The sequence below is a fragment of the Gorilla gorilla genome, chromosome 9, assembly GCF_029281585.2.
Source record: "Gorilla gorilla gorilla isolate KB3781 chromosome 9, NHGRI_mGorGor1-v2.1_pri, whole genome shotgun sequence".
In the NCBI taxonomy this organism is placed as follows: Eukaryota; Metazoa; Chordata; class Mammalia; order Primates; family Hominidae; genus Gorilla; species Gorilla gorilla.
The window spans coordinates 45,893,549-45,918,136 of NC_073233.2; the positions used below are offsets into that span (position 1 = coordinate 45,893,549).

Here is a 24,588-nt window from a genome sequence, read left to right on the forward strand (position 1 = left end):
TTTATATATAGTTTTTAGTGTAGGGATCTGCCAACTCCTTTGTTATATTTATTCTAAAATATTTAATACAGGCCAGGCATGGTGGCTTACGCCTGTAATCACAGCACTTTGGGAAGCCAAGGCAGTTGGATTACTCGAGATCAGGAGTTCCAGACCAACCTGGCCAACATGGCGAAACCCCCTCTCTACTAAAAATACAAAAATTAGCTGGCATGGTGTGCATGCTTGTAATCCCAGCTACTTGGGAGGCTGAGGTGAGAGGATCGCTGAACCTGGGAGGCAGAGGCTGCATTGAGTCAAGATTGTGCCACCGCACTCCAGCGTGGGCAACAGAGCAAGACTGCATCTCAAAAAAAAAATATTTAATTTTTTGTGCCTATTATAAATGAAATTGTTTTCTTGATTACTTAAGATAGTTTGCTGCTATTGTACAGAAGTGCTATTGATTTTTTAAGTTGATTTTGTATCCTGCAACTTTACTGAATTTTAAAAATAAATTCTAATAATTTTTAGTGGAATCTTTAGGGTTTCCTAAATATAAGATTATTTCATCTGCAAACAACAATTTAACTTCTTCCTTTCCAATTTGAATGTCTTTTATTTTCTTCTCTTGCCTGATAGCTCTGACTAGGACATCCAGTTTCATGCTGAAAAAAAAAATGGCAAATGTGGACATCCTTGTCTTGTTCCATATCTTAAAGAAAAACTTCTCAACATTTCCTCATTCAGTATGATATTAGCTGTGGGTTGGTCATATATGGCTTTATTGTGTTGAGGTACATCCATTTGTTGAGAGTTGTTTTTTTTTTACATCAGGGAGTGATATTAATTTTTTTGAATTTTTTCTATATCTATTGAAACAATTATATGGTTTTTTCATTCTTCATTCTGTATTGTAATGTATTACAATGATTGATTTGCATATGATGCACATGATGTTGAACTATCCTTGCATCCCTTATACGAATCCCACTTGATCATGGTGAATGGTCTTTTTAATATGACATTAAATGCAGTGTGATGTTATTTTGTTGAGGATTTTTTCATCTATTTTCATCAAGGATATTGGAGTATAGTTTTGTTTTGTTCTTGTCTGGTTTTGGTATCAGGGTAGTTGGCCTTGTAGATGAGTTTGAAAGTATTTCTTTCTCTTTAATTTTTTTAATAGCTTTAGTAAAATTGCTGTTAGATCTTTCAATGTTTGGTAGAATAACTCAGTGAAGCCATCGAGTTCTGGACTTCTTTTGATGGGAGACATTTTATTACTAGTTTAATTTCATTACTCATTATTGGTTTGTTCAGGTTTTCCATTTCTTTATAATTCAATCTTGATAGGTTGTATATGTCCAGGAATTTATCTGATTTTTGCATTACAATTATTCGTAATAGTTTGTCATGATCCTTTGTATTTCTGTGGTATCAGTTGTAATGTCTTCTTTTTCATCTCTACTTTTATTTTCATGAGTCTTCTCTTTTCTTCTTGGTCTGAGTAGAGATTTGCAAATTTTGTTTATCTTTTCAAAAGAGTAACTCTTAATTTGTTGATCTTTTGTATTTTTTGTCTCTATTTTATGTCAGCTCTGAACTTTATTATTTCCTTCCTTCAATTAATTTTGGGTTTGTTTTTTTCTTATGTTTTTAGCTTCTTGAAGTGCAATGATAGGTTGTTTACTTGAGATCTTTCTTCTTTTTTGATGTAGGCATTTATTGCTGTAAACTCCCCTCCTAATTTTGCTTTTGTTGTATCCCATTGGTTTGGATTTGAAGTGTTTCCATTTTCATTTATCTCAATAAATTTTTAAATTTCCCTTTTAATTATTTATTGACCCCTTGGTTTTTCAAGAGTGTGTAGTTCGGTTTTCATGTATTTGTAAATTTTCTGATGTTTTTTCTATTATTAATTTCTAGTTTAATACCATTGTGGTCAAAAAAAGATACTTTATATCATTTCAACCTTCTTAAATTTGGTAAGATCTGTTTCTAGCTTAGTATATAGTCTGTTCTGGAGAATGTTCCACGTGCAGTTGAGAAGAATGTATCTATCTTCTTCACCTCTTGGATGAAATGTGCAAACTTTTATTAGGTTTATTTTGTCTAGGATGCAGTTTAAATTTAGTGTTTCTTTTATGACTTTCTGTCTGGATGACCTGTCTGTTGCTATAAGTTGGGGGAGGGTGGTTAAAGTTCCTTACTATTAGTGTATTGCAATCAATTTCTCTCTTTAGAGAAAATGCATGCATTATAGATCTAAATGCAAAAAGATAGACCAATCGTATGTGTGTGTGATTGGATGTTGGGTGAATATACGTGATTGTTACATACGCTTACTGAATTAACCCCTTTGTCATTACTTAATAACCTCCCTTGTCTCTTTTTTATTATTTTATCTGGAAGTCTGTTCTATCCAATATAAGTATTGCTGCTACTCCTCCCTTTTGGTTACCATTTGCACGGAATATTTTTTCCATCACTTCACTTTTAGTCTATATGTGTCCTTACCATTTAAATGAGTGGCTTGTTGTCAACATGTAGTTCAGCCTTGTTTTCTTTTTTATACATTCAGTTACTTTTTATGTTTAAATTATAGAATTTAATACATTTAAATTCAAGGTGATTATTTTTTAATTTTAATGTATTTTATTTTTAATTTTTAAAATTTTTGTGGGGTACATAGTATATATTTTAGGGGGTTCATGAGATGTTTTGATACAGGCATGCAATCTGAAATAAGCACATCATGGAGAATGGGGTATTCATCTGCTCAAGCATTTATCTTTTGAGTTACAAAAAATCCAATTACATTCTTTAAGTTATTTTAAAATGTACAATTAAGTTATTATTGACTATAGTCACCTTATTTTGCTATCTAACAGTAGGCATTATTTCTATTTTTTTAACCCATTAGCCATTTCCACCTCCCACTAAACCCCCAATACCCTTTCCAGTCTCTGGTAACCATCTTTCTACTCTCTATGTCCATGAATTCAATTGTTTTGATTTTTAGGTCCCACAAAAACGTGAGAATTGCATTGTTTGTCCTTCTGTGTCTTGCTTATTTCACTTAATGATTTCCAGTTCTGTCCATGTTGTTGTGAATGACTGGATATCATTCTCTTTTGTGGCTTAATAGTACTCCATTGTTTATATATACCACATTTTCTTTATCCATTCATCTGTTTATGAACAATTAGGTTGCTTCCAAACCTTAGCTGTTGTAATCAGTGCTGCAGCATAGAAGTACAGATATCTCTTCAATATACTGATTTCCTTTCCTTTGGGTATATGCCCAGCAGTGGGACTGCTGGATCATATGGTAGCTCAATTTTTTGAGGAACCTCCAAATGGTTCCTCAAACTGTTCCTCATTGTGTTCTCCATAGTGGTTGTAATAATTTACTTTCCCACCAACAGAGTACAAGGGTTCCCTTTCTCCATACCCTCGCCAGCATTTGCTATTGCCTGTCTTTTGGATATAAGCCATTTAAATTGGGGTGAGACAATATCATTGTAATTTTAATTTGAATTTCTCTGATGATCAGTATTGGGAGCACCTCTTCATATGCCTCTTTGCCATTTGTATGTCTTCTATTGAGAAATATCTATTCAAATCTTTTGCCAATTTTTTGATTAGATTATTAGATTTATTCCTATAGAGTTGTTTGAACTCATATATTCTGGTTATTAATCCATCATCAGATAGGTAATTTGCAAATATTTTCTCCCATTCTGTGGGTTGTCTCTCCACTTTGTTGTTGTATCCTTTACTATGTAGAACCTTTTTATTTTATTTTAATTTTTTATTAGACTTTATTTTTGAAAGCAGTTTCAGGTTCACAGCAGAATTGAGCAGTATGTACAGTCACCATTTACCCCTCACCATGACCCCCCTCTACAACCTCCCCCACAATCAACATCACCCGCTGGAATGTCACATTTGTTACATTTGATGGGCCTATTGACGCATCACTATCACCCAACGTCCACAGTTCAGAGTTCACTTTTGGTGTTGCACATTCTTTGGGTTTGGTATGCCATGTATCCACGACACGGAAGACTTTACTGCCCTAAAAATTCTTTGTACTCTGCCTATTCATCCCTCTCTCTACCCTCATATCAACTTTTAAATATCATTTCATGGAGTGTTAATTTCTATTTTTTTTAATTATACTTTAAGTTCTAGGGTACATGTGCACAACGTGCAGGTTTGTTACATAGGTATACATGTGCCATGTTGGTTTGCTGCACACATCAACTTGTCATTTACATTAGGTATTTCTCCTAATGCTATCCCTTCCCCTGCCCCCCATCCCATGATAGGTCCCAGTGTGTGATGTTCCCCGCCCTTTGTCCAAGTGTTCTTATTGTTCAATTTCCACCTATGAGTGTGAACATGTGGTATTTGGTTTTCTATCCTTGTGATAGTTTGCTGAGAATGATGGTTTCCTGTTTCATCCATGTCGCTGCAAAAGACATAAACTCATCCTTTTTTATGGCTGCATAGTATTCCATGGTGCATATGTGCCACATTTTCTTAATCCAGTTTATCATTGATGGACATTTGGGTTGGTTCCAAGTCTTTGCAATTGTGAATAGCGCCACAAAAAACATATGTGTGCATGTGTCTTCATAGTAACATGATTTATAATCCTTAGGGTATATACCCAGTAATGGGATCACTGGGTCAAATGGTATTTCTACTTCTAGATCCTTGAGGAATCACCACATTGCCTTCCACAATGGTTGAACTAATTTACACTCCTGCAAACAGGGTAAAAGTGTTCCTATTTCTCCACATCTTCTCTAGTATCTGTTGTTTCCTGGCTTTTTAATGATCGCCATTCTAACTGGTGTGAAATGGTATCTCATTGTGGTTGGTTTTGATTTGCATTTCTCTGATGACCAGTGATGATGAGCATTTATTCATGTGCCTATTGGCCACATAAATGTCTTACTTTGAAAAGTGTCTGTTCATATCCTTGGCCCAGTTTTTGATGGAGTTTTTTTCTTGTAAATTTGTTCAAGTTCTTTGTAGATTCTGGATATTAGCCCTTTGTCAGATGGGTAGATTGCAAAAATTTTCTCCCATTCTGTAGGTTGCCTGTTCACTCTGATGGTAGTTTCTTTTGATGTACAGAAGCTCTTTAGTTTAATTAGATCCCATTTGTCTATTTTGGCTTTTGTTGCCATTGCTTTTGGTGTTTTAGTCATGAAGTCCTTGCCCATGCTTATGTCCTGAATGGTATTGCCTAGGTTTTCCTCTAGGGTTTTTATGGTTTTAGGTCTAACATTGAAGTCTTTAATCCATCTTGAATTGATTTTTGTATAAGGTGTAAGGAAGAGATCCAGTTTCAGCTTTCTACATATGGCTAGCCAGTTTTCCCAGGGCCATTTATTAAATAGGGAATCCTTTCTCCCTTTCTTGTCATGTTTGTCAAAGATCAGATGGTTGTAGACGTGTGTTGTTATTTCTGAGCCTCTGTTCTGTTCCATTGGTCTATATCTCTGTTTTGGTACCAGTACCATGCTGTTTTGGTTACTGTAGCCTTGTAGTGTAGTTTGAAGTCAGGTACTGTGATGCCTCCAGCTTTATTCTTTTTGCTTAGGATTCTAATTTGATTGCACTGTGGTCTGAGACAATTTGTTGTGATTTCTGTTCTTTTACATTTGCTGAGGAGTCCTTTACTTCCAACTATGTGGTGAATTTTAGAATAAGTGCGATGTGGTGCTGAAAAGAATGTGTATTCTGTTGATTTGGGGTGGAGAGTTCTGTAGATGTCTATTAGGTCCGCTTGGTGCTGAGCTGAGTTCAAGTCCTGGATATCCTTGTTAACCTTCTGTCTCATTGATCTGTCAAATATTCAGAGTGGGGTATTAAAGTCTCCCACTATTATTCTGTGGGAGTCTAAGTCTCCTCGTAGCTCTCTCAGGACTTGCTTTATGAATCTGGGTGCTCCTGTATTGGGTGCATATATATTTAGGATAGTTAGCTCTTCTTGTTGAATTGATCCCTTTACCATTATGTAATGACTTTCTTTGTCTCTTTTGATTTTTCTTTGTTGTTTTAAAGTCTGTTTTATCAGAGACTAGGATTGCAACCCCTGCTTTTTTTTGCTTTGCATTTGCTTGGTAGTTCTTGCAACATCCCTTTATTTTGAGCCTATGTGTATCTCTGCACTTGAGATGGGTCTCCTGAATACAGCACACTGATGGGTCTTGACTCTTTATCCAATTTGCCAGTCTGTGTCTTTAAATTGGGGCATTTGGCCCATTTACATTTAAGTTTAATATTTTTATGTGTGAATTTGATCCTGTCATTATGATGTTAGCTGGTTATTTTGCCTGTTAATTGATGCAGTTTCTTTATAGCATCAATGGTCTTTACAATTTGGCATGTTTTTGCAGTGGCTGGTACCAGTTATTCCTTTCCATGTTTAGTGCTTCCTTCAGGAGCTCTTGTAAGGCAGGCCTGGTGATGACAAAATCTCTCAGCATTTGCTTGTCTGTAAATGATTTTATTTCTCCTTCACTTATGAAACTTAGTTTGGCTGGATATGAAATTCTGAGTTGAAAATTCTTTTCTTTAAAAATGAATATTGGCCCCCACTTTCTTCTGGCTTGTAAAGTTTCTGCCAAGAGATGAGCTGTTAGTCTGATGTGCTTTCCTTTGTGCGTAACCCGACCTTTCTCTCTGGCTGTCCTTAACACATTTTCCTTCATTTCAACCTTGGTGAATCTGAAAATTATGTGTCTTGGAGTTCCTCTTCTCGAGGAGTATCTTTGTGGTGTTCTCTTTATTTCCTGAATTTGAATGTTGGCCTGCCTTGCTAGGTTGGGGAAGTTCTCCTGGATAATATCCTGCAGAGTGTTTTCCAACTTGGTTCCATTCTCCCCGTCACTTTCAGGTACACCAATCAAATGTAAATTTGGTCTTTTCACATAGTCCCATATTTCTTGGAGGCTTTGTTCATTTCTTTTTACTCTTTTTTCTCTAAACTTCTCACTTAATTTCATTCATTTGATCTTCCATCACCGATACCCTTTCTTCCACTTGATTGCATTGGCTATTGTAGCTTGTGCATGCTTCAGGAAGTTCTCATGCCATGGTTTTCAGCTCCATCAAGTCATTTAAGGTCTTCCCTACATTGTTTATTCTAGTTGGCCATTCCTCTAATCTTTTTAGCTTCCTTGAGATGGGTTTGAACATCCTCCTTTAGCTTGGAGGAGTTTGTTATTACCGATCTTCTGAAGCCTACTTCTGTTGACTTGTCAAAGTTATTCTCTGTCCAGTTTTATTCCATTGCTGGCGAGGAGCTATGATCCTTTGGAGGAGAAGAGGCGCTCCGATTTTTAGAATTTTCAGCTTTTCTGCTCTGGTTTCTCCCCATCTTTGTGGTTTTATCTACCTTTGGTCTTTGATGTTGGTAACTTACAAATAGGGTTTTGGTATGGATGTCCTTTTTGTTGATGTTGATGCTATTTCTTTCTGTTTGTTAGTTTTCCTTCTAGCAGTCAGGTCTCTCAGCTGCAGGTCAGCTGGAGTTTCCTGGAGGTCCACTCCAGACCCTGTTTGCCTGGGTATCACCAGCAGAGGCTGCAGAACAGCAAATATTGCTGCCTGATCCCTCCTCTGGGAGCTTTGTCCCAGAAGGGCACTGGCCTGTATGAGGTGTAAGTCATCCCCTTCTGGGAGGCGTCTCCCAGTTAGACTACAGAGGGTTCAGGGACCCACTTGAGGAGGCAGTCTGTCCGTTCTCAGAGCTCAAACTCTGTGCTGGGAGAACCACTGCTCTCTTCAGAGCTGTCAGACAGGGATGTTTAAGTCTGCAGAAGTTTCTGCTGCCTTTTGTTCAGCTATGCCCCGCCCCCAGTGGTGTGGTGTACAGAGACAGCAGGCCTAGCTGAGCTGCAGTGTGCTCCACCCAGTTGGAGCTTCCAGGCTGCTTTGTTTACCTACTCAAGCCTCAGCAATGGCGGACGCCCTTCCCCCCGCCAGGCTGTTGCCTTGCAGGTCAATCTCTGACTGCTGTGCTAGCACTGAGCAAGGCTCTGTGGGCGTGGGACCTGCTGAGCCAGGTGCGGCATAGTATCTCCTGGTCTGCTGTTTGCTAAGACCATTGGAAAAGTGCAGTATTTGGGCAGGAGTTTCCCATTTTTCCCCGGTACAGTCTGTCACGCCTTCCCTTGGCTAGGAAAGGGAAATCCCCTGACCCCTTGTGCTTCCCGGGTGAGGTGATGCCCTGCCCTGCTTCGGCTCGCTCTCTGTGGGCTGCACCCACTGTCCAACCAGTCCCAGTGAGATGAACCAGGTACCTCAGCTGGAAATGCAGAAATCACCCATCTCCTGTGTTGATCACACTGGGAGCTGCCAACCAGAGATATTCCTATTTGGCCATCTTTCTATACCCTGTAGAAGCTTTTTAGCTTGATGTGATCCTATTTGTCAAATTTTTTATTTGGTTGCCTGTGTTTGGGGGGTATTACTCAAAAGCCTTTTCTCAGACCAATGTCCTGAAGAATTTTCCCAATGTTTTCTTGTAGTAGTTTCATAGTTTGAGGTCCTAAATTTAAGTTGTTAATACATTTTTATTTGATTGTTGTATATGGCAAGAGATGGGGTCTAGTTTTATTCCTTGGCATATGAATATACAGTTTTCCCAGCACCATTTATTGAAGAAACTGTCTTTTCCCTGGTGTAAGTGCTTGGCAACTTTGTTAAAAATGAATTCACTGTAGGTGTGTGAATTTATTTCTGGGTTCTCCATTCTGTTCCATTGGTCTATATGTTTGTTTATATGCTACTACAATGCTGTTTTGGTTACTATAGCTCTGTAGTATAATTTGAAGTCAGTTAATGTAATTCCTCCAGCTTTGTTCTTTTCCTTAGGACAGTTTTGGTTATTCTGGGTCTTTTGTGGTTCCATATAAAATTTAGAATTGTTTTTTCTACTTCTGTGAAGAATGTCATTGGTATTTTGATAGGAATAGCATTAAACCTGTAGATTGCTTTGGGTAGTACAGACATTTTAATATTTATTCTTCCACTTCATTAGCATAGAATGTTTTTCCACTTTTTGGTTTCCTCTTCAGTTTCCTTCATCAGTGTTTTATCATTCTCATTAGAAATCTTTTACTTCTTTGGTTAAATTAATTCCTATGTGTTTAATTTTGTGTGACTACAGTAAATGAATTTTTTTTTTTTTTTTTTTTTTGAGATGGAGTCTCACTCTGTCACCCAGGTTGGAGTGCAGTGGTGTGATCTCAGCTCACTGCAGCCTCTGCCTCCTGGGTTCAAGCAATTCTCCTGCCTCAGCCTCTCCAGTAGCTGGTACTACAGGTGTATGCAGCCACACCCAGCTAATTTTTGTATTTTTAGTAGAGATGGGGTTTTACCATGTTGGCCAGGATGGTCTTGATAGCCTGACCTCATAATCCACCCGCTTTGGCCTCCCAAAGTGCTAGGATTACAGGCGTGAGACCACACCTGGCCGGAATTATTTTTTAAATTTCTTTTTCTTATTATTCACTGTTTGTATATAGAAATGCTACCGATTTTTATATGTTGATTTTGTTTACTGAAATTTTACTAAATTTGTTTATCAGTTCTAAAAGTTTTCTTGTGGAATCTTTAGGTTTTTTCAATATAAGATCATATCATCTGCTAACAGGAATAATTTGACTTCTTTATTTCCAATTTGGACGCCCTTTATATCTTTCTCATCTGATTCCTCTAGCTATAATAGTACTATGCTTAATAACAGTGGTACAGTGGGTGTCCTTGTCATGTTCCAGATCTTAGAGGAAAGCCTTTCAGTTTTTCCCCATCCAGTATGATACTAGCTGTGGGTCTGTCATGTAGGGGTTTCATTATATTAAGGTATGTTCCTTCTATTCCCAGTTTTTTGAGGGTTTTTGTCATAAAAGGATGTTGCATTGTATCAAATGCTTCTTCAGCATCAATTGAAATGATCATATGTTTTTTTATTCTTTATTCTGTTGTATCACATTGTTTAATTTGTGTATGCTGAACCATCTTTGCCTCTCAAGGATAGATCCCACTTGAGCATGATGAATAATCTTTCTAATGTATTGTTCAGTTCTATTTGCTAGTGTTTTCTTGAGGATTTTTTGCATCAGTATTCATCAGAGATATTGGGCTGTAGTTTTGTTTTCTTAAAGTGTCTTTTTCTGGTTTTGGTATGTGGGTAATACTGGCCTTGTAGAATGAGTTTGGCAGTATTGTGTCGTCGTCTATTTTTTGGATATTTTGAGTAAGATTGGTATTAGTTATTTAAATGTTTGGTATAATTCAGCATTGAAACCACTTGTTCTGGGCTTTTCTTTACTGGGAGACATTTTAGTACACCTTCAATCTCTATACTTGTTATTTGTCTGTTCAGGTTTTGGATTTCTTTCCGGTTCAATCTTGGTAGGTTGTCTGTGCCTAGGAATTTCTTCCTTTCTTCTAGATTTTCCAATTTACTGGGATATAGTTACTCATAATAGTCACTAATGATTTTTTAAAATTTCTTCAGTATCATTTGTGATGTCTCCTTTTACACTTCTGATTTTATTTATTTGTATCTTTTCCCTTTTTTACTTAGTTGAGATAAAGCTTTGTCAATTTTAATTACATTTTTAAAAAACCAACTTTTGTTACATTGATCTTTTGTATTTATTTCATTTCAATTTCATTTATCACTACTCTGATCTTTATTATTTCTTTTTTTCTACTAATTTTGGGTTTGGTTTGCTCTTGCTTTTCCAGTTCTTTAACATGCATTGTTACATTGTTTATTTTAAGTTTTACTCTTTATGACATTGTTATACTGTTATCTTTTTACTCTTTTCTGATCTTTTATAGCTATAAACTTCCCTTTTAGTACTCCTTTTGCTGTATCTCATAGGTTTGGGTATGTTGTGTTTCCATTATCATTTGTTTCTAGAAATTTTTTAATTTCTTCATTGGTCCATCTGTCATTCAGAAGCATATTGTTTAATTTCCATGTATTTGTATAGTTTCCAAAATTCCTCTGTTATTAATTTCTAGTTGTATTCCATTGTTGTCAGAGAAAATGCTTGATATTATTTAAAGTTTTTGAATGTTTTAAGACTTATTTTGTGATTTACATATAGTCTATCCTTGAGAATGATCAATGTGCTGAGGAAAAGAATGTGTATTCTGTAGCTATTGAATGAAATATTCTGTAAATATCTATCAATCAGATCCATTTGGTCTATAGTGCAGCTTAAGTCTGATGTTTCTTTGTTGATTTTCTATATGGAGATCTGTCCAATGCTGAAAGTGAAGTGTTGAAGTATCCAGCTATTATTGTATTGGGGCCTATCTCTTATTTTAGCTCTAATATTTCCTTTATATATCTGGGTGGTCCAATGTTCGGTGAATGTGTATTTAGCTAATTTTTTGTATTTTTAGTAGAGACGGGGTTTCACCATGTTAGCCAGGATGGTCTTGATCTCCTGATCTTGTGATCCACCCACCTCGGCCTCCCAAAGTGCTGGGATTACAGGTGTGAGCCCCCACAACTGGCCTGTACTTATTATTTTTGATTGGTTCATATTTAGTCTTTCTACTTAGGATAAGAGTAGTTTACAAATGCATTTACAGTGTTATAATATTCTGTGATTTTCTGTGTACTTACTATTATCACTGAATTTTCTACCTTCTGTTGATTATTTATTGCTCATTAATGTTCTTTTCTTTCTGATTCAAATACTCCCTTGAGTATTTTTTGTAGGATAGGTCTGATATTGAGAAATCCCTCAGATTTTGTTTATCTTGGAAAATCTTTATTTTCATGTTTGAAGGATATCCTTTTTTTTTTTAATCTTCAGCACTTTAAATATGTCATGCCTATTTCTCCTAGCCTGTAAGGTTTCCACTCAAAAGGCTACTGCCAGACATATTCGAGGTCCATAGTATTCAAGGTGATTATTGATAGGTAAACTTTATGATCACCAGTTTGTTAGTTATTTTCTAGTTGTTTTGTAGTTTGTTTCTTCCTATTTTACTTTCTAAGTGACTTCCCTTAACAGTAAGTTTTGATTCTTTGCTTTTTTATCTTTAATGTATCTATTATAGATTTTAGCTTTGTGATTACCATGAGGCTTACAAAAAACATTACACATGAGATTATTTTAAGCTGATACAACTTAACTTTAATTGCAATATTTTAGAAAAGTCTCTACATATTAACCCCAATTCTCATCTGTACATTCTGAGTTTTTGATGTCAAAATACACATTTTTATATTGCATATCCCTTAAGAATTTATGTAAATATTATTATTTTAATAATTTTGCCTTTTAACCTTTATATTAAAGATATATGTGATTTACACACTACTATTACACTGTTAGGATATTCTGAATTTGACTGTGTGCTTACTTCTACCAGTGAGTTGTTGTTTTGTTTTTAACTAACTTTCAGATGTTTTTGTGTTACTAATGTCCTTTTCTTTAAGCCTGAGAAACTCCCTTTAGCATTTCTTGGAAGATAGGTCTGGTGCTAATAAATTCCCTTAGCTTTTGTTTTTCTTGAAAAATCTTTATCACTCTTTTTTTTCTGATGAACAGATCTGATTTTTATACTATTTCTTCTGCAAATCCTATTTGATAAATATTCTGTCTCTTGATGGTGTCTAATAATTCATTAGACTTCGTTTATTATCTTTTTGCTCTTCTGACTGGATAATTTCAAATGTTTTGTTTTTTAACTCATTGATTCTTTCTTCTGTGTGAGTCTGCTGTTGAAGCTTTCTATTAAGCTTTTCATTTCAGTCTTTGTATTATTTATCTCTATGATTTCTCTCTGGTTCTTTTGTCTGTTTTTTTGTTCATCTGACCTTTGTGTTTATTGTTTTTCAAATCTCATTACATTTTCTATAGGTTTTTTTTTTTTTTTTTTTTTTTTTTTACTTTACCTAACTTTTTAATGAATATTATTCTGAATTCTTTGTCAGCCATTTCATAGATCTTCATTTTGGAGGGTCTGTTATTGTAGGTTTATTAGTTTTCTTTGGGGGCGTCATGACTTCCTGATTCTTTACAATCCTATGTCCTTATGTTGTTGTCTATGCACTTGAGGAGACATCTCCTTCTTCTGGCCTTTACAGATATTCTTTGGCAGGTGTAGAGCTTCATTATTTATCTAGCCTATGATTATGTAAGGCCAGCTAATGATGACATTATGGAGGCAGAGCTTGTTGTGAGTTATCTAGTGAGCTGGGGTGCTGCCATTGCTTTCATGTTGTCAGGGGCTACTAGCTGAGGTCTGTTGACTGGTGAGACCACTGGCTGGCTCTGCTTTCAGGTGGAGCTGCTGGCTCAGTACTGCATAGGCTTCTGGTCGGCCAGTCACAGGATTTATTCCCTGGCTGGATAATCTCCCTCTTTGTTATCTGCAGTTTGGCAAGGGCTGCAGGTTGGGCTCTGAGGTTAGGCAGGGAAATGACCTGAGGCTATGCTCCTTTAGAAGTATGAAATTAGAGATCGCTTCCCTGTCCAGGTTGAGCTGTGGGGTTGGCCTTTGGCTGAGTCAGGTGGCTGCTTGATTTCCTGGTTGAAGCAGTACTAGCAGCTCTGTTTCTCCAAAATGCACAGAGGTGGCAGTCTTCCTTCCTAAGCAGGATCATTAGTCCGTATAGTCCCTTTACTTATCTGAGATCCACAGGGTAGAAGTCGCTCTTCCTGGATGAGATCACCGGGAAGGGGGTGGGGCAGGCGCGGTTCTGAGGCTGGGTTGGGAGGAAAGCAGTCTAGGAGCTTAAGTTAGATTGTGCTTCCTATCCTACCTCTAAAGGCTACCATCTCAGCTTTGCAGATATTTCGGATCAAGTTCTGCAGCTGGCAGGAAAGCAAGAGGTGCCACGAAGATCTGTGTGCTAGTCCTCTTTGTTTCTACCTGACTCACCAGGCAGTCAAGCCATGTTGATTTTACCACTGTTCCCTGGGAAGTCAGTCCTGACTGGGCTATCTGAGAATGCTAGGGAAGCTGGATTCAGTTTTTGTTTTTCTTTCTTTCTCTCTAAAAAAATAAAACGGAGTTAAGGAAAACTCTGTCTGGCACCATGCCTGCTTGTTTGGAGTGAGACCATTCCTCCTACCCTTCGAAATTCAGATTGTGTTTCATTCTGCTTGCCATATGAGTATCTCAGGATTATTTCCAGATGTTGGAGTTTTTAAAAAGATGTTCTATTCTATGGATAGTTACTAGTTGTTGGTGAGTTGGGCCCAAGACTTCTTACTCTAGAATCTTGCTGATGGCACTCCCATAGAAGAAGTCATTTTATTTACACAAGCAGATTACATGAAACCATTGGTGGGTGAGTATTCATACTTCACATAGGATTCACGCTGTGTGTAGGCAATGGGTACCTTAATCTTGTGACTGTTACCTTTCTCTAAATCCATACTGTAGCTGACTTTTCTGATGTGATATTCAATTTTAAATTTTAATGAAGTCAACTGATATTATTAAGCTGAGGATAAATTAGCTCTTCTATTTTAACACTATATTGAATTTGTCTAAGAAAAAATTATTACGTAGACAGAGTTGGAGTTTACTGCCATTTAAAGTATCTTTTTTTAAAAGGCACTGCTGCTTACACCTTTTTTCCACCCTTTTGGAAGGTACTCTTTAATCTCATGCTTATGAGATTTTAGTCTTAGAACTATTTTCTTTACAGTGAGAAGATAGTTCAAATTTAGGTAAATGTTAGACCAAAACTCAAACAAAACATAATAAATTATACAGAATAAGAAGAAAGAAGGAAGAGTAAATGAGTTTCCAAAATACTCTGTAAGAGTGAGAAGTGCATTTTTTATTGTCTTCCTCGACATGCCTCTTAATTTTGTCAATTAATGTTTACATCTCTTAAGAATCAATACTCACAACTGCTTATGGTGAAAAATGCCATCAAGTTTACCTTTACACCTATTAATTTCCATTTTTTACCATCTTTTGTTTGTTTGTAAGTCCTATAGAAACTAAAAACTTACTAATTTTGTCTTAATGAACATAAGCATTCTGCTAAAAGTGTTTTTCTTTACTGAATTCAAGGTCCATTTTTCCTACTTGGTGGAACTGTCATTGTGCCTGCACATCACCATAATGTATATTTGAAAAAGTATGGGTTTGAACAAAGCATTGATCTACTATCCACAATTTCTTTCTTTAGATTTTATTTATTTGTTTCTTTGCTTGCTTATTTACTGAAAGTACTAAAATTTGACTAGTATCTTTCAAGAGCAATGACATACCAGGAATAATGGTTATAAAACTTTGTGTATTTTTATTTAATATTTCTTCTTCTTTCTGTCTTTTCAGATGAGATCAAAATGTGATCTGAATGTACCAAGGTAACTTTATTATCATTTTGAAATGTGCCCTGTGGTCATATTTGTTTAATATATTTCATTTGCCAAATTTCAGGATATCATTCTTGGTAATGTCTTATGTAAGACTTTTTAATATCTCACAAATGGTTCCCTAAAATTATGTGAAATATTTTGTCTGTTAGTGTCATATGCTGTTTTCTGTTGCCATAACTAAATCCCTAGGACTGGGTAATATTTAAAGTAAAGAAACTTACTTCTTACAGTTCTGAAGGCTGGAAAACACAAGGTATAGGGGTTATGCTTGGTGAAGGACCTTTTGCTAGTAAGGCATCTCTTCAGAATCTCAAGGCAGTATAGGGCATCACATGGTTAGGGGGCTTAGTGTGATAGTTCAGGGTCTTATTCTCTTCTTACAAAGCTACTAATGTCCCACCCTCACAAACTTATTTAATTCTAATTACCTCCCAAAGTTCCCACCTTTAAATACTGTAGTCAGATTTCCCACCCTCTTGATACTATTAAAATGGGGATTAAGTTTTAACATGAATTTCAAAAGGGACAAACAGTTAAATTATATAGCATTTAGCAATATTCTTAAAAGTAGTGAGACTTTTTGGTAGAAAAATTTGAAGAATATTTAGAAAGCCACAATTTTATAAAACAACTACACTGTACCTCAAGGTGTAACAGCCCCTAAAGTAATATTAAATATTAATTTATTTAGATATGCTTTGTCTGGCTCATCTTCTGCAATACCAACATATGAATCTGCAACACATTATGTCAGTGACAACAATTAAGGCTATGAATGATTGCCCATGTTAAGGTTCAAGGTATTTGAGCTTAAGTTATAGCTTTCTTAATCATTCTATGTTCTTATTTGATACATCACCTCTTTGGGTTTCAATACATCATCTTTAAAATGAGAGGATTAAAACATATAATTTCCATGGTTTTATTATTTTTAAGTTTAATGCTTATAAAGGTGTTGCTACGAATGTCTGACAGAAATAACTCAGACAAATTGAGGGCTCTGTGAGCTCTTATAAACAACCAACTGAAAAAGTTGGTTAGTAGAGTAACAGAAAAAGTAAGCCTACTTACCCACTGCAACCTCAAGATAGCTCAGTGTAGATCTTTCAGGTAAACACAATGGTAGATGCAGTCTCGGTATTCTTTACTTCTCTTTTTGTTGGGAGATTTTGTACTTATTTGACCATAGTTTTTATATCTTTGCAAACCTTACTTGCACAAAGGTAGAAACAGCTGCACTTATTTGAGATAACATTATTTTACTGCTTATTCAAAAGAAAGTCCACGGTCCATAATTTCAATTTTATACTTGTCAGTAGCATAGTTTATCACATCTGCTTCTCTTTTTATTTTTCATATCTAGCAAAACTCTCAAACTAGATAAACCTATCTATTGCATTTCCCATCTATTACATTCAGAACTAAGATAACTGTGCCCTATTGGAAAAGGTCACACAAAAGTGCAGATTGGTTTCACTTTAAATTTATGATTACCAAGCACAAATGCAATCTCAACATGACCCAAAAATTGATCTATGTTTCTCTGATCTGTTTGCTCTGTCACATTCCACAAGTATTTGAGACTTTTACAACTCCTTTAACAATCTTAACGTCTCCAATTTCCTAGTTTATTTCAGCAGGTTATCTTTTCCTATCTAAGGTCCATGTCTGTTGCTTGGATTCCATTCTCTACCTCTTCATGACCTTTACAGCATTGATTATTCATGCTTCTTTACATATTTAACCTCTCTCATTGTTTATCCTTTCTCATAAAGGATCCCTTCACCCCACTTTCTGCTCAATCACTACTATACTTCTCTCTCCATTTCTAGCTAAACTCTGTGAAACATTATCTGCACTGTCTTTCTTACCTCGTCTCCATCTCGGGGAGAAGACCAAGCTCTCTGGACTCACTTAATCTGTACAAAGAGTCCTCTCTAAATTCAGTTAAACATTTTTCAATCCTTAGCTTTTTGAGTTCTCAGTAGCATTCAAGATTGTTGTTAACTATTTTAGAAAGACTCATAGTTTGCAACCAATCAATGACCGATACCTTTTTTTCCTGTTTTTTTCGGTTACAATTCCTCAAAGCTCTGGCCTAGGCTCTCTCTTCTCACACTGTAAGCAATGTGATACATTGTTGGCTTTAAATATCATTCATTTTATAGTGTATGGTAAACAAAACCTCTCTTCTATTCCACTTATTTTTCCATCTCTACTTAGATATTTCAAAGATATGTTGATGTCATTATCCTCAAACTTAACCAATAGGCTTACATATCAAATGTGATATTATTCCAATGTCAGCATCTCTTGTATGGTTGAGTTATATATTCAGATACACAAACCAGAAAGCCATGAGCTATTCAACCACTTTCTCACTCAAGTTATGTAATACAGTGTTAAGACTACCAAGTCCCTCTTGAATGTACTAAATTTTGTTCATCCAGCTTTCCCCATTGCAGGCCATACCACCATCATCTCTCATCTAGACTACTCAATAGCTTTGCATGAATCACCTTCCAACCCACTTTTCTTATTGCAGCCAGTAAACATTCAAAAACACAGATATTATCATCTGTTTGTTTACTCCAATGGCTCTCTATTGTATTCAGAATAAAGCCTTTTTTTAGAAAAAATATAAGACTCTTTATTTTCTGATTCTTTGCCTTTACTTCAAATGGTGCTGCCACCTGCTTTCTGCTTCCCAGCACCACTGGGTTTCCTTCAGTTTCTCCCAAATGTATCACTCTTTTTCTAATGCACTAATATGCTGATACACCTAGTCAGCCTTTTCATGTGCTTTTGCCTCTGTGTGGAGCACTATTTACCCTCCTCTAAAATACACTCACAGTTTTACTTGGTAGCACATCATTCCTCAAGGCTCTGCTTAACTGTGACTTCTGCCATGTTCTCACTTCCCAGACTAGTTAAATCATTCGCCATGTGCTTTGAGACTGTCTACTTTAATTCACTATCATAGTGTCTGAGCTAATTGTGACACAGTATTATTGAGTAAAGGCCTATGATTAAAAATAAGTTAGACAAAAACCATATGATCATCTCAATAGACACAGAAAAAGCATTTGACAAAATCCAGCATCCCTTTATGATAAAAAAAAAAAAAAAGAACCCTTTTTGGCATAGAAGGGATATGCCTCAAGGAAATAAAAGCCATCTGACAGGATTTGGCTCTGTGTCCCTACCCAAATCTCATCTCAAACTGTAATCCCCGTGTATTGAGGGAGGAACCTGGTGGGAGGTGATTGGATCATGGAAGCAGTTTCCCCCATACTGTTCTCATGATTGTGAATGAGCTCTTATGAGATCTGATGGTTTTATAAGTGGCAGTTTTCCCTGCTTTCTTGCTCTCTCTCTCTCACTCTTTCTCAATCTCTGAATCATGCCTGCCACCATGTAAGATATACCTTGTTTCCCCTTAGCCTTCTGCCATGATTGTAAGTTTCCTGAGGCTTCCTCATTTATGTGGAACTGTGAGCCAATTAAACATCTTTCCTCTATAAATTACCCAGTCTAGGGTATTTTTTATAGCAGTGAGGAAACAAAACTAATTAATACAAGAAAGTTGTGCTGTAGAGAGTGGGGCACTGCTATAAAGACAATCTAAAAATGTGGATGCAACTTTGGAACTAGGTAACAGGTAGAGGTTGGAACAGTTTGGAGGGCTCAGAAGAAGACAGGAAGATGTAAGAAAGTTTGGAAATTCCTATAGACTTTTTGAATGGTTTTGACCAAAATACTGATAATAATATGAACAATGAAGTCCAGGCTGAGGTAGACTCAGATGGAGATGAATAACTTATTGGGAAATGGAGCAAAGGTCACTCTTGCTATGCTTTAGCAAAGAGACTGGTGGCATTGGCCTAAGCCCTCAAGATCTGTGGAACTTTGTACTTGAGAGAGATGATATGAAATTGGAATTTATGTTTTAAAAGGGAAGCAAAAAAAAGCTTCTGCATAGGAAAAATAATAATAATAGCAGAGTAAACAGACAACCCACAGAGTGAGAGAAAATAGTCACAAACTAAGCATCCGACAAAAGACTAATATCAGAATCTTCAAGCAACTCAAACAAATAAGCAAGAAGAAAACAATAACCCCATATAAAAATGGGCAAAGGACGAGAATAGACAGTCTTTGAAAGAAGATATACAAATGACCAACAAACATATGAATAAATGATCAAAATCACTAATGACTGGGGAAATGCAAATTAAAACCTCAATGAGATACCACCTTCTCCTCTAAGAATGGCTATGATTAAAATATCCAAAAAAAAAAAAAAAAAGATATTAGTGTGGGTGTGGTGAAAAGGGAACACTTTTTTACTACTGTTGGCAATGTAAACTAGCACAACCACTATGGAAAACAATATGGAGATATGGAGATTCCTTAAAGAACTAAAAGTAGAACTACTATTCAATCAAGCAATCCAAATACTGGCTATCTACCCAAAGGAAAGGAAGATAAGTCATTATATAAAAAGGACACTTCCACATGCGTATTTATAGCAGCACAATTCACAATTGCAAAAATATGGAACTAGCATAAATGCCCATTGATCAACGGGTGGATAAAGAAAATGTGATATATATATATGATATATATCATATATATGTGTGTCTATGTGTGTGTGTGTGTGTGTGTATATATATATATATATATATATATATATATATATATATATATATATATATATATCCACCATGGAATACTACTCAGCCATAAAAAGGTTTGAAATAATGACATTTGAAGCAACCTGGATGGAGTTGGAGACCAGTATTCTAAGTAACTCAGTAATGGAAAATCAAACATTGCATATTCTCATTTATAAGTGGGAGCTATAAGGATGCAAAGGCATAAGAATGATATAATGGACTTTGGGGAACCAGGAAGAAGGGTAGGAGTGGGGTTAGGGATAAAAGGCTACACATTGGTTACAGTGAACACTGCTCAGGTGATGGGTGCACCAAATTCAGGAATCATCATAAAGAACGTATTCATGTAACCAAAAACTTCCTGTTCTCCAAAAACTATTGAAATAAATTATTTTTTCATGTAAATTTCAGGTAAATTTAACAACCCCTGAATGAGAGGGCAATCTGTATACCCAGTAAGTCTAGAAACTTCTGAACCAATATCTGTGGTGCTAACTGATTTATTATTTTCTTTTACAGTAATACAAAAGCTGATGATATGAACCTGAATTCTTCCCAAAGGAAGAAAACTGCAAATGCCAGAGCCCCAATTTAGGTCTACATTTTTTTCTAATTTGTCCACCAACATTTCTCCAACAATGAGGATGTTCTCATTTTCTCCACATCCTTCTCATTATCTACTTGCAGCTCTCTAATGATTATTATTATACTAACCTGTTCATGGAAATGCTTTCATCTATTTTTTTCTAATGGAAGCATACTCACATTTTTCCATTTATTTTTTTCCACTTTCATCCAAGACATAAGTTATCCACCCTCTCCCACATTCCATTTTCAATATTTGACCTTAAATATGTCCACTTGTCAAGATGACTGACAGCTAACACTAAGACATCAGGTGCAATACTGAAATTTTTTTCGTAAGGAAAAGATCTTGAAAAATCTTACTATACCTTTGAATATTTCTGTGTCTTTGAATATTCTTTGCCTTAACTCCCTGCAGGACTAGAAACTCCTAACTCTCCAAATTTCCATATAAAATGTACATTCTCAAGATTGTGAACATTAAGCAGAATATATACTTTATAATTTGACCTCTGTTATTTAGGGAAGTGTTCACATTTTTAAATACGTAAAATCAAGTGGAAATGTGAATGCAAGTCTATACCAACACTAATAAAATATTTCTTATTCTCAATACAAAATTTCTCAACTTTTTTCTGGAAACTGTTCTTTGGAAACCTTACCCTAAGCCCTCAATCCTTTCTTTTTTTGAAAAAAAATTTAATACAAGACCCTGGCTTCACTTAAAGTTACTTAATGCTAGGAAAATAATGGAATGCCTTTGTTGTTCCAAACTTTCTACATAAGGAAAGTATAAAATGCATCTTGTGTTTCCTACCTAATTGAAAGGTGCTTTTGAAATTAACTCTTGACAATTCAAACTTTTAAACTTTAATATTCAGAATTAAAAAATAAGAATATAGTGACATGTAAACTCATTGTTCATAGAATGGTAAATTAATTGTAACTGACCCAAACCAATAACATATATCTAACAAACCGAACAATATTAGCAGCTGAGTTAAATCAAATGTAAAATGTTTTTCTTTAAAAAGGGCAAATTCTCAAAAATTTGAGAAAAATAGGATTGTTTTTAAGTTTTTCCCTCTTTCTTCATTGCATGCATTTCAATGTCTTGGGCACTTTATTTCACACTTTTAAGTGAAATTTTAAAATTTGTAACATATTCAGAAAAGTACACTAGTTACAGGGATACCAGTTAATGTATTTTTTTTAAGGAGTATACATTTATCATCAGTACCCAGATCAAAAATATGCTTCAAAATATCTGATTTCATTCACTGAAATAAATAGTTTAATATTGACTGCCTTAGTCTTTCTTTGTGCAGACTCCTTTACTTTTTTGCTAGGCCATCTGTTTTTCTTATTTTTGCCTATACTATCCCCAGTCTAGAATTTTCTAACTTACTCCTTCATTTGACTTACTAATTAAAACACACACTCACATACAAACACACACAGTGATATAGTAAATACGTAAAAAAATGGGGGCAAAGGCTAAAAGATAAATGGTTGCAGCGATAAGCATTAGAAATATACCAGTATGCAGGTTGGGCGCAGTGGCTCACGCCTATAATCCCAGCACTTTGGGAGGCTGAGGCGGGTGGATCATCTGAGGTCAGGAGTTCGAGACCAGCCTGACCAAGATGGTGAAATCCTGTCTTTACTAAAAATATAAAAATTAGCTGGGTGTGGTGGCGCGTGCCTGCAGTCCCAGCTACTGACACAGGAGAATTGCTTGAACCCGGGTGGCAGAGGTTGCAGTGAGCCGAGATCACGCCACTGCACTCCAGCCTGGGCAACTCCATCTCAAAAAAAAAAAAAAAAGAAAAGAAAAGAAAGAAAGAAAAAGAAGAAAAAGAAATATACCAGTATGCTAGAGATCTGTATAAATGTGCTAGTTAAAGCCGTAAATTATTCTCCTTTTCACTTAATTGATAATTTTTTCCCCATTAGCTGTTTTAACAATTTATTTTGCACTATGTTTAGTAGCATTATTTTAAAAATCATTTTGTGGTCTTAGACATAAAAATGCTATTAATGGTATTTAGACATAAAAATCTGAGTATTTATTTGTACTTAGTACACAGTACATTAAAGCCATAAAGAAATATATTCTCTCTTAGACACTGGATATTAGGGGATATCTCAATGACCTAGTTGACATGTACAGATGTTTCTCATTCACTGACGATCTCTGACAAACAGCTCTTTAATTCAATATACACTAATGTAAAATAGCCTTTTTCACTACAGTTTTTAAGTCATTGCCAACTGGGTAAATTCACTCATATCAATTGTGGTTAGTTAATTCTAAAAAGTGGCAGAAACAGCAGCATATTAGCCTATACAGAAAAGAAAAATCTTGCAGCCAACAGTGAAAAATTTAGAAATGTGAACAAAATTATTTTTTCTTACCCTACTTATATGAAAATATATTGAAGAATATATATTATGACACAGTTAGATGGCAGCCAACTGTAAGCCAAGGAGAGAGACCTCATCAGACACCAATCCTATGGACACCTTGATCTTAGACTTCTAGCCTCCAGAAGTATAGGAAAATAAATTTCTGGTTTTTAAGCTACGCACACACATACACGTGTGTGTGTGTGTATATATATATATTTAAAATAACCTTTTTCACTACACACACACATATATTGTTTGTTCACATTTCTAATTTTATATATAATATATAAATATATGTATAAAATATATAATATAAATATATTATGTATAAAATATATAATATATATCACCTTTCAAGAAGTTTCATGCATTTTTTTTCTTAACGCTATAGCGTTAAGAGGTTCTTTAGTTTAAAGTTGTTTTGTTTTGTTTTGTTTCACAGTAAAAACAGAGGCACTAAATTTCCAATGAAAAGTGTTTTTAAGCCAGCAGCATGGGTTGAAAGGAGTGGAAAGGAAAATCTGAAGAGATAGATAGCATACTTCATCTTTCCATTAAACATGTCTTACGAGAATCTGCTAAGACACATAATGTATAACAATTCACTGTAGAAAGGAAAATGAAATAATCTCAATAAAAAATTTTCAGATCTATCCTCAAACCGTCAAAGAGAAATTTATCTAAATCATTCCACTTGGGAGACTCCACTTCATATTTTACAACTCATTTAACTCCAACAATCTTCATCATCTAAAAGTGTTCCTTTTGTGTCATAAATGACCTAGGATGCAAGCAAAGAAGCATTCATGAGAGAAGATAATGCATCCCACAGTTTCTCATTGGGAAGGTAATATTGAATTTTGCAAAGTCTTAAGATGAATGCTCAAGAGCTAGAAAGGGGCAGTAAAGAAGATGGGTGAGGAATAAGTTAGGTATTTGGAAAGAGACTGCATAGTCATTCTGCATTTTGGCTAGAATTATCTTTGGTCTGATGGGAGGAGCACTGTTCTCGTTTCCTATGGCTGCTGTTACAAATTATGGCAAACTTGGTGACTTCATATATCACACATTTATTCTCTTAACACTCTAAAGGCCAGAATGTAAAATCGTTACACTGTGCAGATATCAAGATATACACAGTACCATATGCTCCTTGAATCTTTTAGGGAAGAATCTGATCCCTGCTTTTCCCAGCATCTGGTAGCTGCCATCATTCCTTGACTTGTGGCCCCATAATTCCCTCCCCTGTCTAAGTGGTCACATTGCTTCTCCACTTCTGCCTGTATCAAATCTCTCTCTACTTCCGCCTGTATCAAATTCCCTTACAAGGACCTTATGATTTCATTGAGGCCCTACTTGATAATGCAGAATTGCCCCATCTCAAGATTCTTAATCACTTCTGCAAAGACCTTTTCTAAATATGGGGTGAAATGTATAACTTAAGGGCATTAGGAGATAACAGATCTTTTAAGGGGCATTAACTAGCCTACCACAGATGGGGATAAGGCAAGAGGTTGAAAGGT

At 35.6% G+C, this 24,588-nt stretch overlaps 1 long non-coding RNA gene across 1 annotated transcript in view; it reads left to right on the forward strand.

Annotated features, from left to right (window-relative positions):
* Positions 1 to 21,092, forward strand: part of LOC129525367 (uncharacterized) — a 231,195-nt gene extending 210,103 nt beyond the window's left edge. The window contains exons 2-3 of the long non-coding RNA XR_008669640.1: positions 15,346 to 15,377; positions 20,588 to 21,092. This is a non-coding gene — a long non-coding RNA (uncharacterized lncRNA). The remainder of the gene's footprint in view (positions 1 to 15,345; positions 15,378 to 20,587) is intronic.
* Positions 21,093 to 24,588: the final 3,496 nt, after the last annotated feature.